The 11,629-nt window shown below is 29.6% G+C and overlaps 2 pseudogenes; one reads left to right on the top strand and one right to left on the bottom strand.

Moving 5' to 3' along the window:
- Positions 1–1,890: 1,890 nt before the first annotated feature.
- Positions 1,891–4,853, top strand: LOC107854718 (annotated as a pseudogene).
- Positions 4,854–6,580: 1,727 nt separating this feature from the next.
- LOC124894456 lies at positions 6,581–8,732 on the bottom strand (annotated as a pseudogene).
- Between the last annotated feature and the right edge of the window lie 2,897 nt (positions 8,733–11,629).

Raw genomic sequence — 11,629 nt, 5'->3', positions numbered from 1 at the left:
TAGAAAATGATTAATCAATTAACAATTTTATACATATATATGAAAAAGAATATTGTACCAATTGCAATTAATCTAGAAGTTCTGATGTCATAACGATTTGCCACTATATAAGAAGACTAAACTCAGTAAAAGCTAATTAATTTCTGTCATAACATGTTGGAGAAGATGAATTGTGCAATTGATTTCTGCCACAACTTATCTTGTCGTGATAATCACTAAAATAACTATTATACATTAAATATGCAAAAACTAATATTGATATTAGATAGTTGATTTTCTTGCATTGCAAATATTGTTGCTTTAGATTTTAGTGAAATAATAATATGATTTCAAAAATTAATAAACTATGATACTAAATTACTAATCCATTATATTTATATATATTAGAATAAACATTTAGTTTGTCTATACTATACAATAAGATTCATTAATATTTGCTGGTCCATTATCATAAGAGAATAAGTGAACATTGTGAAATAGTGCAAACATGTTAGGACTCTATATAATGTTATAAGTTATTTGTTGATAAAATGGTAATAAGAAAATTTGAGAGAGAAAAAATTGACTATTATTAAAACTTTGCTCAAAATATTTTTTGTATGTCATAAATTTATTAATTTCAAATATGTGAATGATATTGAATAATTTTTTTATTACATAAAATTAATAAGATAATAATTTTTATAATTAATTTCATTTAATATTGACCGCGCATCGCGCAGGTATTAATACTAGTGGAACCAAAAATGAGGAAATGTGATCTTCTGTCTTCTTACAATTTTGCATTAAGAAAATGATCAAACTCATATTTGCAGCTATTAATGATGCTTTCGAGTACCTTATTCTTATTTTTTTTAATAATTATGAAGAGAAATACGATCATTTTATCAAATTGAAGTTTATGTATATGATACTTACAATTTCACATTAAGACAATGATCAAAACCATATTTGTAGCTATTAATGATGCTTTCGAGTATCTTATTATTATTTTTCGTAGTAATTATGAAGTGTTATATATATATAAACTAGAGTGCATGGCCCAGGAAATTGCATGTCATAGATCCAAATATGGGTGACTTTAGATATTTGACCCCAAATAAGAATGTCTTTGAAGAATAGTCTTCCTTACTTTTTAATATACTAAAAGTACCACTTTACCCCTCCACACCTCAAATATATTTTTAATCTTTCCATACTCATTTATCTCTCAAATTTTATTTTTTATTATTTTTACTTTTTAATTTTTTATTTACTTTTATTATTCTACTTTTTTTTCACTTTTATTTTTCCTTTAAATTTATTATTGTGATTTTTATTATTTTCAATTTTTATTTTTTTTCTTTAATTTTAATGTTTTACCCATTGCAAAAAGCTCAGGTGAAGAGAAATTTCATAAAGCTACAAAAAAAGTTCATCTCAAAGCTTGAGCTTCGGATTTCTCTCTTCCCTTTGGTGTAATTACATTCTAACTTTAGGGTTTTTTTATTTTGCCATTCATCTCTCTGCACTTTAGGTAATTTCTCACATTTTATCTTAATCTTATTGAATGCATTTGAAGTATTTGTTACCTAGCAATTTTTTTGAGCTGAAAACCACTTTTCTTTTTCGTGAATCACATTCTATAATGCATAGATTAATTTATAAACTATATTTTTTTTATCTACATCACCTTGATGAAAATGCGTTTTGAGTGGTTTCTCTACTCACAGATCTCACTTTTTTCCAGTCAGTAGGTTGTTTAGATTTGGATTTTGGGTGTTTTGTGTAGCCATTGGATCAATTTTTTTGTCCAATAAATTTTACTTTGCAACTTGATTCTTATTTTTTTTATTAATTTTTAATTTGATAGTTGTTTTTATCTTTATAACTCTGCAGATTTTGGTAATCATGTCTAGCAAGACAAATCGTGTCGAGTACTTTATTGATCCTGATGATTGGTTCAAGTCAGACCGTTGTTGGAGAGGGGATTCAAACTATCATACAATGATAACGAGCTTTTTGGATGACACACAGTTGTCATTGTTAGAGAAAGAATTTTTTGAAAATTTGATAAAATTAGGTACCATATGTGGTAGATTTTGATTCGGATGCTTCGCAATCCAGTTTTTATCAGAAGCATCATCCTTTCATCTGTGACATTGAAGCATTTAATAATCTGTTGAGCTTGAACACTGATTTTTGGGCGTTTATTGAGTGTGGATTGAATACGTCAAAATAGTAGGTTTACTATCTTTAAGCTTTTCATTTTGTCATTTTTGTACTTATGGTAATGCATATATTCTAATTGTATTCATTTTTCATGTATTTTCAGTGCCAAAAATATATACGTTAAAGGAAAAGATGTGCTGCCCAAATGTTTAGTGTTTGACTCTTGTGTTGTGGATTCGAAGGAGTGGTTTTATTCACTTGCAATTTGTGGTCAACCTTTGAATGACACGGTATTTCACTTGCTATCCTAATCTATATTTGGATTGGCTAATATCTACCTGCTATCTTTGTAACTTTGGTGTAAAGTTGTAATTTTTCTATTCACCAGTAGAGCCAGGTGTATAGTTAGATGGGTGAAAGGGGGTCATTCAATTTTTAGTTTAATCTTGATTTGTCTACCTGTTTTAACTTTATTTTCATTTCATTGTAGAAACAAAGCTAATGTTGTTAACATGATTCCTCCTGTTTCGATTCATCGTCCGATCACAAGGTTTGGCTCATTTCTTGGTTGCATAATACTAAGTAGGCTTGGTTGTAGAATTTATAAAGTTAGAGTTGAAGATAGAGTAATGTTTAATTTGTATGTGGGGTTACTAATATTTCAGGAAGTTAGCTGCACAAATTGCGAACAAACAACAGAAACCAACAGTTGAGGTACAATGTCTATCCCCTCCTGGTTTATTTTATAACTGAGCTGCTATTAACATTGTATACCCACAGATAACAAAGCCACCAATCCTAGTGGCACCAATTAGAAATGAAACAGAAGACTGCATTATTATCGATGCTGAAGGTTACAAGGTTACTGGTTATTCTGATGTGCCAATGTTTGTGTAGCATACTGAAGCAATAATGGAGAAAATTGATAGGATGGTAAGCTTATATAATCTATATATCTTGGTTATGAATATAATTCTTGTGGATTTCCATTGATGTGTTAAATGTTTGATTCAGGATGAGGAAATTGAGATGGAAGATACAGAAGATTGGTCAGTTGTGGACATAGATAGTTTTGATAAAAAGAACGAACTCACTGTAGTGGAATACATTGATGACATCTATGCTTACTACAAGAAGGCTGAGGTAGAGATGTTATCTCCACTCTCCATATTTGTTTATTAGAAGTTTTTTTTTTGTTTACAACTTGTAAATGCTCATTACCCCACTATATGGGAATACACTGGGTTTGTTGTTGTTGTTGTACATGCTCATTAGGATTATGGCGTGTAGAGTTAGCAAAAGTCCCATATTTTTAAACTGATTATCTAATTCCTTTGGATAGGATCTCATTAAGCTTAATAGATTGCCAAATTACTCATAAAAGCTAGTCTAATTTCAATATGGACTGCAATTTTTCGTCAGTAAAATAATAGGTGCAGAACATAAGATATATAGACACACGGAGGGTATACTTGGGTTGTTTTTGTTGTGATTCTATTCTATCAAGGATGATTACTGTTTTAATTTTAATTGGAAATCTACAAAGAAATAGAGGTGTATTTTTTACCCCTTTCTTTTAATGTCATTTTCAATTGCAACTCGCTGGCTGCGTCCCTCCAAACTATACGGGACAACAATTTGATATCAATGAGAGGATGGGAGGCATCCTCATTAACTGACTGATTGAGGTATATAGTGTTTGCAGTTGCATGTCATTTCTGAGTTTTATGAAGAAGAATGTGATAATTTTAGGTGTCATTTAACGTCTAATCCAATTTATAGGTTCACTAAAAGTTTGAACTGATGGAGGAGAACTTGTATTTGACTATGAATCTCATTGATAGATTCTTGGCAGTTCAGTCAGTGATTAGGAAAAAACTTCAGCTTATTGGAATAACAGCTTTGCTTCTTGCCTGCAAGTATAAAGAGGTTTTTGTACCTGTAGTGCAGGATCTAATTTTGATCTCTGACAAGGCTTATGCCAGAAAAAAAGTGCTTGAAATGGTTAGTTTAAAGACCAAAATCTTACATTATCAGGACTTGTATCTCCATCTTGTTCTTCCTCGCTAAATGATTTCAATCGTTTTCTTATCCACATGAGAAGTTGATGGGTAATGCCTTACAGTTCAACATAACAGTACCTACAACTTATGTGTTTATGCGGCGGTTTCTTAAAGCCTTTCAGTCTGATAAGAAGGTCGGTTAAAAATCTTTGTCACATGAAGAAGTAACGCAACAATCTGAATCATTACTTATACAACTTTTTGTCATTGTTTAAATCGGGTGGAGCTCGTGTCTTTCTACTTGATCGAGCTATGTCTGGTTGAATACGAAATGCTTAGATTCCCACCATCAATGCTTGCTGCTGCAACTGTCTTTATTGCTAAGTGCACTCTCGGTGTGTCCAGGGAGTGGAATGCAACCTGGGAGAAGCATAACAACTACGACAAGAATCAGATTTTGTAAGTATATTTTGTTTTTAAAGATACTTGTAAATATACATCCTTTTATCGAATAGACAAAGATATGTAATTGTGTGCCTTATTTTCTACGATAGGGAATGCTCAAAATTAATGGTTTCTTTTCATCAGAAGGCAGCAGTTGGGAAGCTTACTGGCGTGCACCAAAAGTACAGCACGTCTAAATATGGCAATGCTTCAAGATGTGAACCAACTTCTTTTCTGTTAGAAGCCTGGTTCTAGGATAAGAAGAACACATGAGGGGGAACTACATGCTTTTTCAGTAGTTGTGTTGAATGAAATTATTAATGTGTGTGCAACATATGTTACCCCAGGCTCTAGGAAAGGGGGAAGGCTGTTTTTGAGTTCTTTTGCTACCGAGAGAACCATGTGTTTATTTATTTTCTTCATGTACATTGTTTGACATTGCTGGTGCTTTGTGAAATATCTTGCTTTCCATACTTTTTTCTTGAATACAAACATTAGAAAGTTAAAATTTCTTCTTAACAGTATAAAGCTTAAGTGATTAGAAGCTTGGACACATAACACACTTAACAACTAATGTGACTAGAAGCTTGGTGGATACACTTAAAAAGCCTTTATATATATATGTGTGTGTGTGTGTGTGTGTGTGTGTGTGTGTATGTATGTATCCTCTAAAACAATAACTTTATCAATTGGTCTCGAGAATAAGGAGTGTCAATATCAATAATACTAGTGCGAGAGAGGTAACAAATTCGCATATTGGACCAACGTATTTATTAACTAGGTCCCTATTTTAACTCGTCCAATATTATTTGGGCTAAACATGTAACTCAGTTATTGAAGCGCCATAAGAAAAAAATGCATATTGAAACCTGTGTTGAGCAAAAGAATATTAGTAACAATTTATATTTGATGTTTATAATCACAGCACAACAATTTTCTAAACTAAGTTTTGCCCATGAGGCAAGAGTTGCATATATGTTAATAATCTAATCAGTTCAATTAAAGAATAAGCTTTTGCCTCTTGAAAAAAAGTTTTCAATTTAAATAGTATAGCATTTGTACAATAATTTTCTAAATTAAGTCTTGCCATGAGGCAAGAGTTGCATATATGTTAATAATCTAATCAATGCAATTAAAGAATAAACTTTTGCCTCTTGGGCAAAGGTTTTCAATTTCAATAATTTTCTAAACTAAGTCTTGCCCATGAGGCAATAGTTGCATATATGTTAATAATCTAATCAGTGTAACTAAAGAATAAATTGTTGCCTCTTGGGCAAAAGTTTTCAATTTCAATAATTTTCTAAACTAAGTCTTGCCCATGATGCTAGAGCTGCATATATGTTAATAATCTAATCAGTGCAATTAAAGAATAAACTTTTTCCTCTTGGGCAAAAGTTTTCAATTTCAATAATTTTCTAAATTAAGTTTTGCCCATGAGACAAGAGTTGCATATATGTTAATAATCTAATCAGTGCAATTAATGGATAAACTGTTGCCTCTTGGGCAAAAGTTTTCAATTTCAATAATTTTCTAAATTAAGTCTTGCCCATGAGGCAAGAGTTGCATATATGTTAATAATCTAATCAGTGCATTTAAAGAATAAACTTTTTCCTCTTGGGCAAAAGTTTCCAATTTTAATAATTTTCTTAACTACGTCTTGCCCATGAGGCAAGAGTTGCATATATGTTAATAATCTAAGCAGTGCAATTAAAGAATAAAATTTTGCCTCTTGGGCAAAGGTTTTCAATTTCAATAATTTTTTAAATTAAGTCTTTCCTATGAGGCAAGAGTTACATATATGTTAATAATCTAATCAGTGCAATTAAAGAATAAATTGTTGCCTCTTGGGCAAAAGTTTTCAATTTCAATAATTTTCTAAAGTTTTTTTCATGAGGCAAGAGTTACATATATATTAATAATCTAATCAGTGCAATTAAAGAATAAACTTTTGCCTCTTGGGTAAAAGTTTTCAATTTCAAGAAAAAGGAAAAGATCCTCAAGATAAAATCTATATCATAGAGAAGGCTGTGATTGTTTCCATGTGGATTTACAGGTATGAGAATATCTTCAAGACTTGTCTAATCTAGCTACAGACTAATGCGACTCTCTAGATCAGACCTGTAGAAAGTCGATGCTGATGCTGCTATTGCAGATTTTAACAAACTTGAAAGAAAATCCATTGGCACTGCGCTTTTCTTGGATTGTGTTGGTAGTAAGCCAGCTATTATTTCGACGATGATCCTTTGTCTTTTCTGCAAATCCAAATCCAAGAAACCTTTTTTAACCAATTGAGGGTTCTTGATGAACAAGCCTTGAAGAGAATTTTGAGCATAATTTATCAAAATTCTGCTGATAATGTCTTGTTTTAGACCTTTTGTTTTTACTGCCAACAGGACTCTCTGAAAGAAATCCAGATTTAGCATCGCGAGTGATTTTTCCCACTAGTCTTATGGTATCTCAGAATCAACGCACTGAACATGTTTGGGTGGAAAACTATACTATAACTTTGACAAACCAGATGTTAGCTGCTCTTTACAGGCATTATTTGCAATTGCTTTAATTAACTGGCTAATAAGATTGACTTCTTCAGATATCGGTAGTAATGTTTCACAGCGATGAAGAACAGATATCGAGTTTGATATGTTTTGAAATACCGCATTCTTAAGGAATACCTCAGTACGAATTTCCAGGTTTTTCTCGGAGATATCTTCTATCATTTTCATAAACCTGGCTGCACATCTGAGTAACGCCACTTTTAATATGGTAATCTCAACGTTCACTTCATAGTAAAACTTTGCAGCAAGTTCAAATGCATCAAATCCGCCAGGAAGACTAGTAAGATTGATTCTTGAAACCTTTGTATCCTTTGCCTCTAGCAGCAGCTTTCTAATTCTTTCACTTCGCAAAACCGGAGGGAACTGCAAATAATGAAAAATTAGCAATCATAGTAGAAATGTATCCAAGATATTCTTCTTTCATTTTTCTTAATTTTAACACGAAGCACATAACTTAAGTTTTGTAGTTTTGTTTTTGCATATGGCTATTGACTTTTCTTTTCTCCTCAACACAGCTGTATTGGTATCGATGGCCTATTTATAACGGCTAAAACATCAATCTTTTTCAAGGTACTTTAGACTAGCCATTTCTTTGCACAACTTCTGTTTTTCCATAGACTTGAGTATTACAATAATGATGAAAAACGGTAGATTAAATTACACGAGAGGAAGAAAGATTGCACACTTCATTTTTGTACCTTGTGAAGAGCAAAACTGGTTGATCCAACTTCTATAGTAAGATCACTCGAAATATCAGATATTGGCCTGCAATAGAAGATATAGTCAATGATCAAAAGTTGGAAACTTACATTTTAAAAAAAAAATTAGCCTAAGGTTTCATGCACGTGCAACTTACATCTCAAGAATACAATGATGGATGTATGGAGTCTTAAAGCTATCTAAATTCAAACGCTGAAACCTTAACTCTTCGGAGAGCATAAGTCAGCCTGATTTTTTGCTTGTACATATGACTGTAATTTAGGACCAAAAATAGCATAAAAACACAATCTTGAATGGATAAAAATGTTGAAACAAAGTTAACAATACCTTGTGTGTGTGTTATTTTTGGATTCAATCTAGCAAAGTGTCGGACATTTTCTGGTGTCTTTAAAATATGGTGCGGAGTAATCTAACAGCTAATTGCAAAACTCATATGTACTAACTAGAGGGCCTTCACAAGATACACATATTGGAAAATAGGAAAATAATTATTAATGTCTACACGATTCAAACCATATCTTGAACAAGAAAATTGAACACATTGGACTTTAGAGGTTTAAAAGGTTAGCTATTTGATTTGTCATTTTCAATGATTGCAGCCTTAGAAACTGCCCAGCTATAGTCATTAACTAGAGTATATGATATTAACTTTATGAACTGATAGAAACTCTACAATCTTAGGTTTTAAGGTAAGTTCCACAATAACGAAGTCCCCACAACCTGTTCGACACAATTTCTCATCATCTTCTCATGCTAATTATACCACTAGTTTGAAATACTTGGAACTAATTTCTTGTACCACCTTGACCTTATACGTTTGGCCTTCCCAAAATATGTTGCGATCAACGTCAACTCCCATATTAACGGCCTTTTCCTCCAAGACCAACCCCCATAACTACTCAAACATAATTAAAACCGCAATAACAAACTCCCCACAACCTGTTTGACGAAATTCCTCAATGGTAAACATGTTACTACAACAATAGCATATCCCAAGTTCAATTTATGTTCACCTCCCCAAAAATCAAATCAATATGCTAATTATATAACGAGCTAAAATTAACACAATGCATCAATAAGCTAAAATTACCACAATGACTTTTGATGATGAATTTCATACCTGAAGAACCCTTACGGCAAAAGTCGATTCTGCGAATGTTTGAAAGTCGATTCTGGAATTAGAAGAAAGAGATTTAACGGTTTAGGAAACTTAGCCTCGGGCTTTAGAAAGCCATCGCATGGGTTGATTATGGAATTTGGAATAAAAAGACTACGAAAGAGATTGAACAACGAATATTTTAGAGGAGGGTATTTTCGTCCAAAAAATATGACTTAACAAGTAAAGGCTAATTTAACAAAGCCATTTTATTTGGGGCTAAAATTTGAAAGTCACTCTAATTTTGGTCTATTTTTTAGAATAACCCTGCATGGCCCGTGTCAGCACGGGTCCAACATTAAGATATTTATTTGTCTTTTCAATTTTGATATATTTAAATAAAAATTTTTAATAAAAGATTTGCATATGTTTCTAGGATTCATCCGAAATTTAGAATGGGTTCAACATATGTTATTTTAATATGTATTTAGATAATTTAAGTTGTTAACTATTGTAATTTATAATATTTTAATGTAATTTTCAAATTAACATACGTTACTTTTCTTGTCTAAATTTTTGTGGCATTGATAGTCAATTATATTTTAAAAATAATTTAAGTTTTTAATTATTGTGATTTATAATACTTTTGTTCTGCGAACATAATTTATAATATTTTTTATGTAATTTTTGAATAATATATGCTACTCTCCTTGTCCAGAGTTTTGTGTCGACGATAGACAATTATATTTTTTAAATAATTTAATTTTTTGATCATTGTGATTTATAATATTTTTTCAATTTCAACTTATGCGGCACAATTCTTAAATGACCATAATAATTAATTAAGGGTGATATAGTAAAATCACGACTGAAGCAGTGAAGCATAAATACCTTAAATGACTTACAACAACTAATTAGAAGTGACATAGTGAAATTACTATAAAAAATACTTGTGAAAAATTTAAGTGGACCTCATATAAGACGTCAAGTTAATTTGAAAAATCAAGACTTAATTTATCATTTTTATATCTATTTTATTTTTATTAAATATTATTAATTTTTTAATACTTAAATGACTTATAATAATTAATTAGGGGTGATATTTAGTAAAACTATGGTTGAAGCAGCTGAACCAGACATGTCGGAAACGTCTATTTTAATTTGTTTATTAAATATTATCAATTTTTGATATATAAATGACTTATAATAATTAATTAAGAGTGATATAATAAAATCACGATTGAAGCAACTTAATCAGACATGTCAAAAATATTTATTTTATATTTTTAAATTAACTATTATTTATTTTTTAATACATAAATAAATTATAATAATTAATTATAGGTGATATAGTAAAATAATGGATTCAATATTATTAATTTTTCAATACATAAGTGACTTATAATAATTAATTACGGGTGATACATTAAAATCACGATTGAAATAGCTGAAGCAGAAATCAGTCAACTTTTTAATTATCTTTGTTAATTATTGTTATTTATAGTATTTCATTTTCAAATAATATATGTTGCTTTATATCTTCTTTTGTCCCGTCCCAATTTATGCGGCACTAATATAATTTTAATAGTCAATCAAAAATTTTATGTTGATATATTATTTTATTATTCTTAATTTTTTAATACATAAATGACTTATAATAAGGGTGATATAGTAAAATCACCGTTTGAAAGACGACAATTTAATTTAAAATATCAAGAGTTAATTTCGCATTTTATGTCTATATTATTTTTTATTAAATATTATTTATTTTCTTAATACCTAGATGACTTATAATAATTAATTAAGAGTGACTGATTATGTTATTACTATAAAAATTAATATAATTTTATCATATCCAATAGTAATCATCGATAACTCACCGAAATAGTATATCAATTAAATACAGGATGCTATATTTTGCATATGCAAAATATGATATTATTAAACATTATTGGATAGTGCATTATATTTATCTTTCACAATAATAAAATTTTACTATATGTTTTTCTTTATTTCTTTTTAACTTGATACATAATGACCCAACACAGATTCTAAGAAAATATTCATCAGAAATTTTTTTTATTAAATTAAATTTATTAAATTTTTACTTTAAAAGTTTAAAGTTAAGTTTAAATATTAGTATTTCTATATGAGAAAAAAATAATTTCTAAATTTAAATTTACTAAAATAAATAAATAAATAAAAAGATTAATTTTCTATATAAAAGTCAATTAAAATAATAAAATTGATTTACTTTAAATATTTAGTTGCACTTAATTAAGATATTTTTTTATTTTGTCATGATTTATGCTGCACCGATAAAATTTTGGGAGTTGAATAAAACCATTATATATTTTTAAAAAATTATTCTAACTTGTTAATTATTGTGATTCATAATAATTTTTACGTATTTATCGAATAATATCTTTACTCCTTCTGTCCCAATTTATGTGGCTTCGATACAATTTTGAGAGTCAACTAAAATTTTTATATATCTTTTAAATATTTTAAGTTGTTAATTATTATGATTTGCAATACTTTTTCTTTTGTCTCAATTTATGTGGCATTGCTAAAATAATGAGAGTCAATAAAATTTTTATATGTCTTTTAAATATTTTAAATTATTAATTATTGTGATTTGTTACCACAAATCACAATAA

The sequence above is a fragment of the Capsicum annuum genome, unplaced genomic scaffold (assembly GCF_002878395.1).
Source record: "Capsicum annuum cultivar UCD-10X-F1 unplaced genomic scaffold, UCD10Xv1.1 ctg74198, whole genome shotgun sequence".
Classification (NCBI taxonomy): Eukaryota; Viridiplantae; Streptophyta; class Magnoliopsida; order Solanales; family Solanaceae; genus Capsicum; species Capsicum annuum.
The sequence above is the reverse complement of the archived record's forward strand: the minus strand, read 5'-3'. Positions and strand labels throughout refer to the sequence as shown.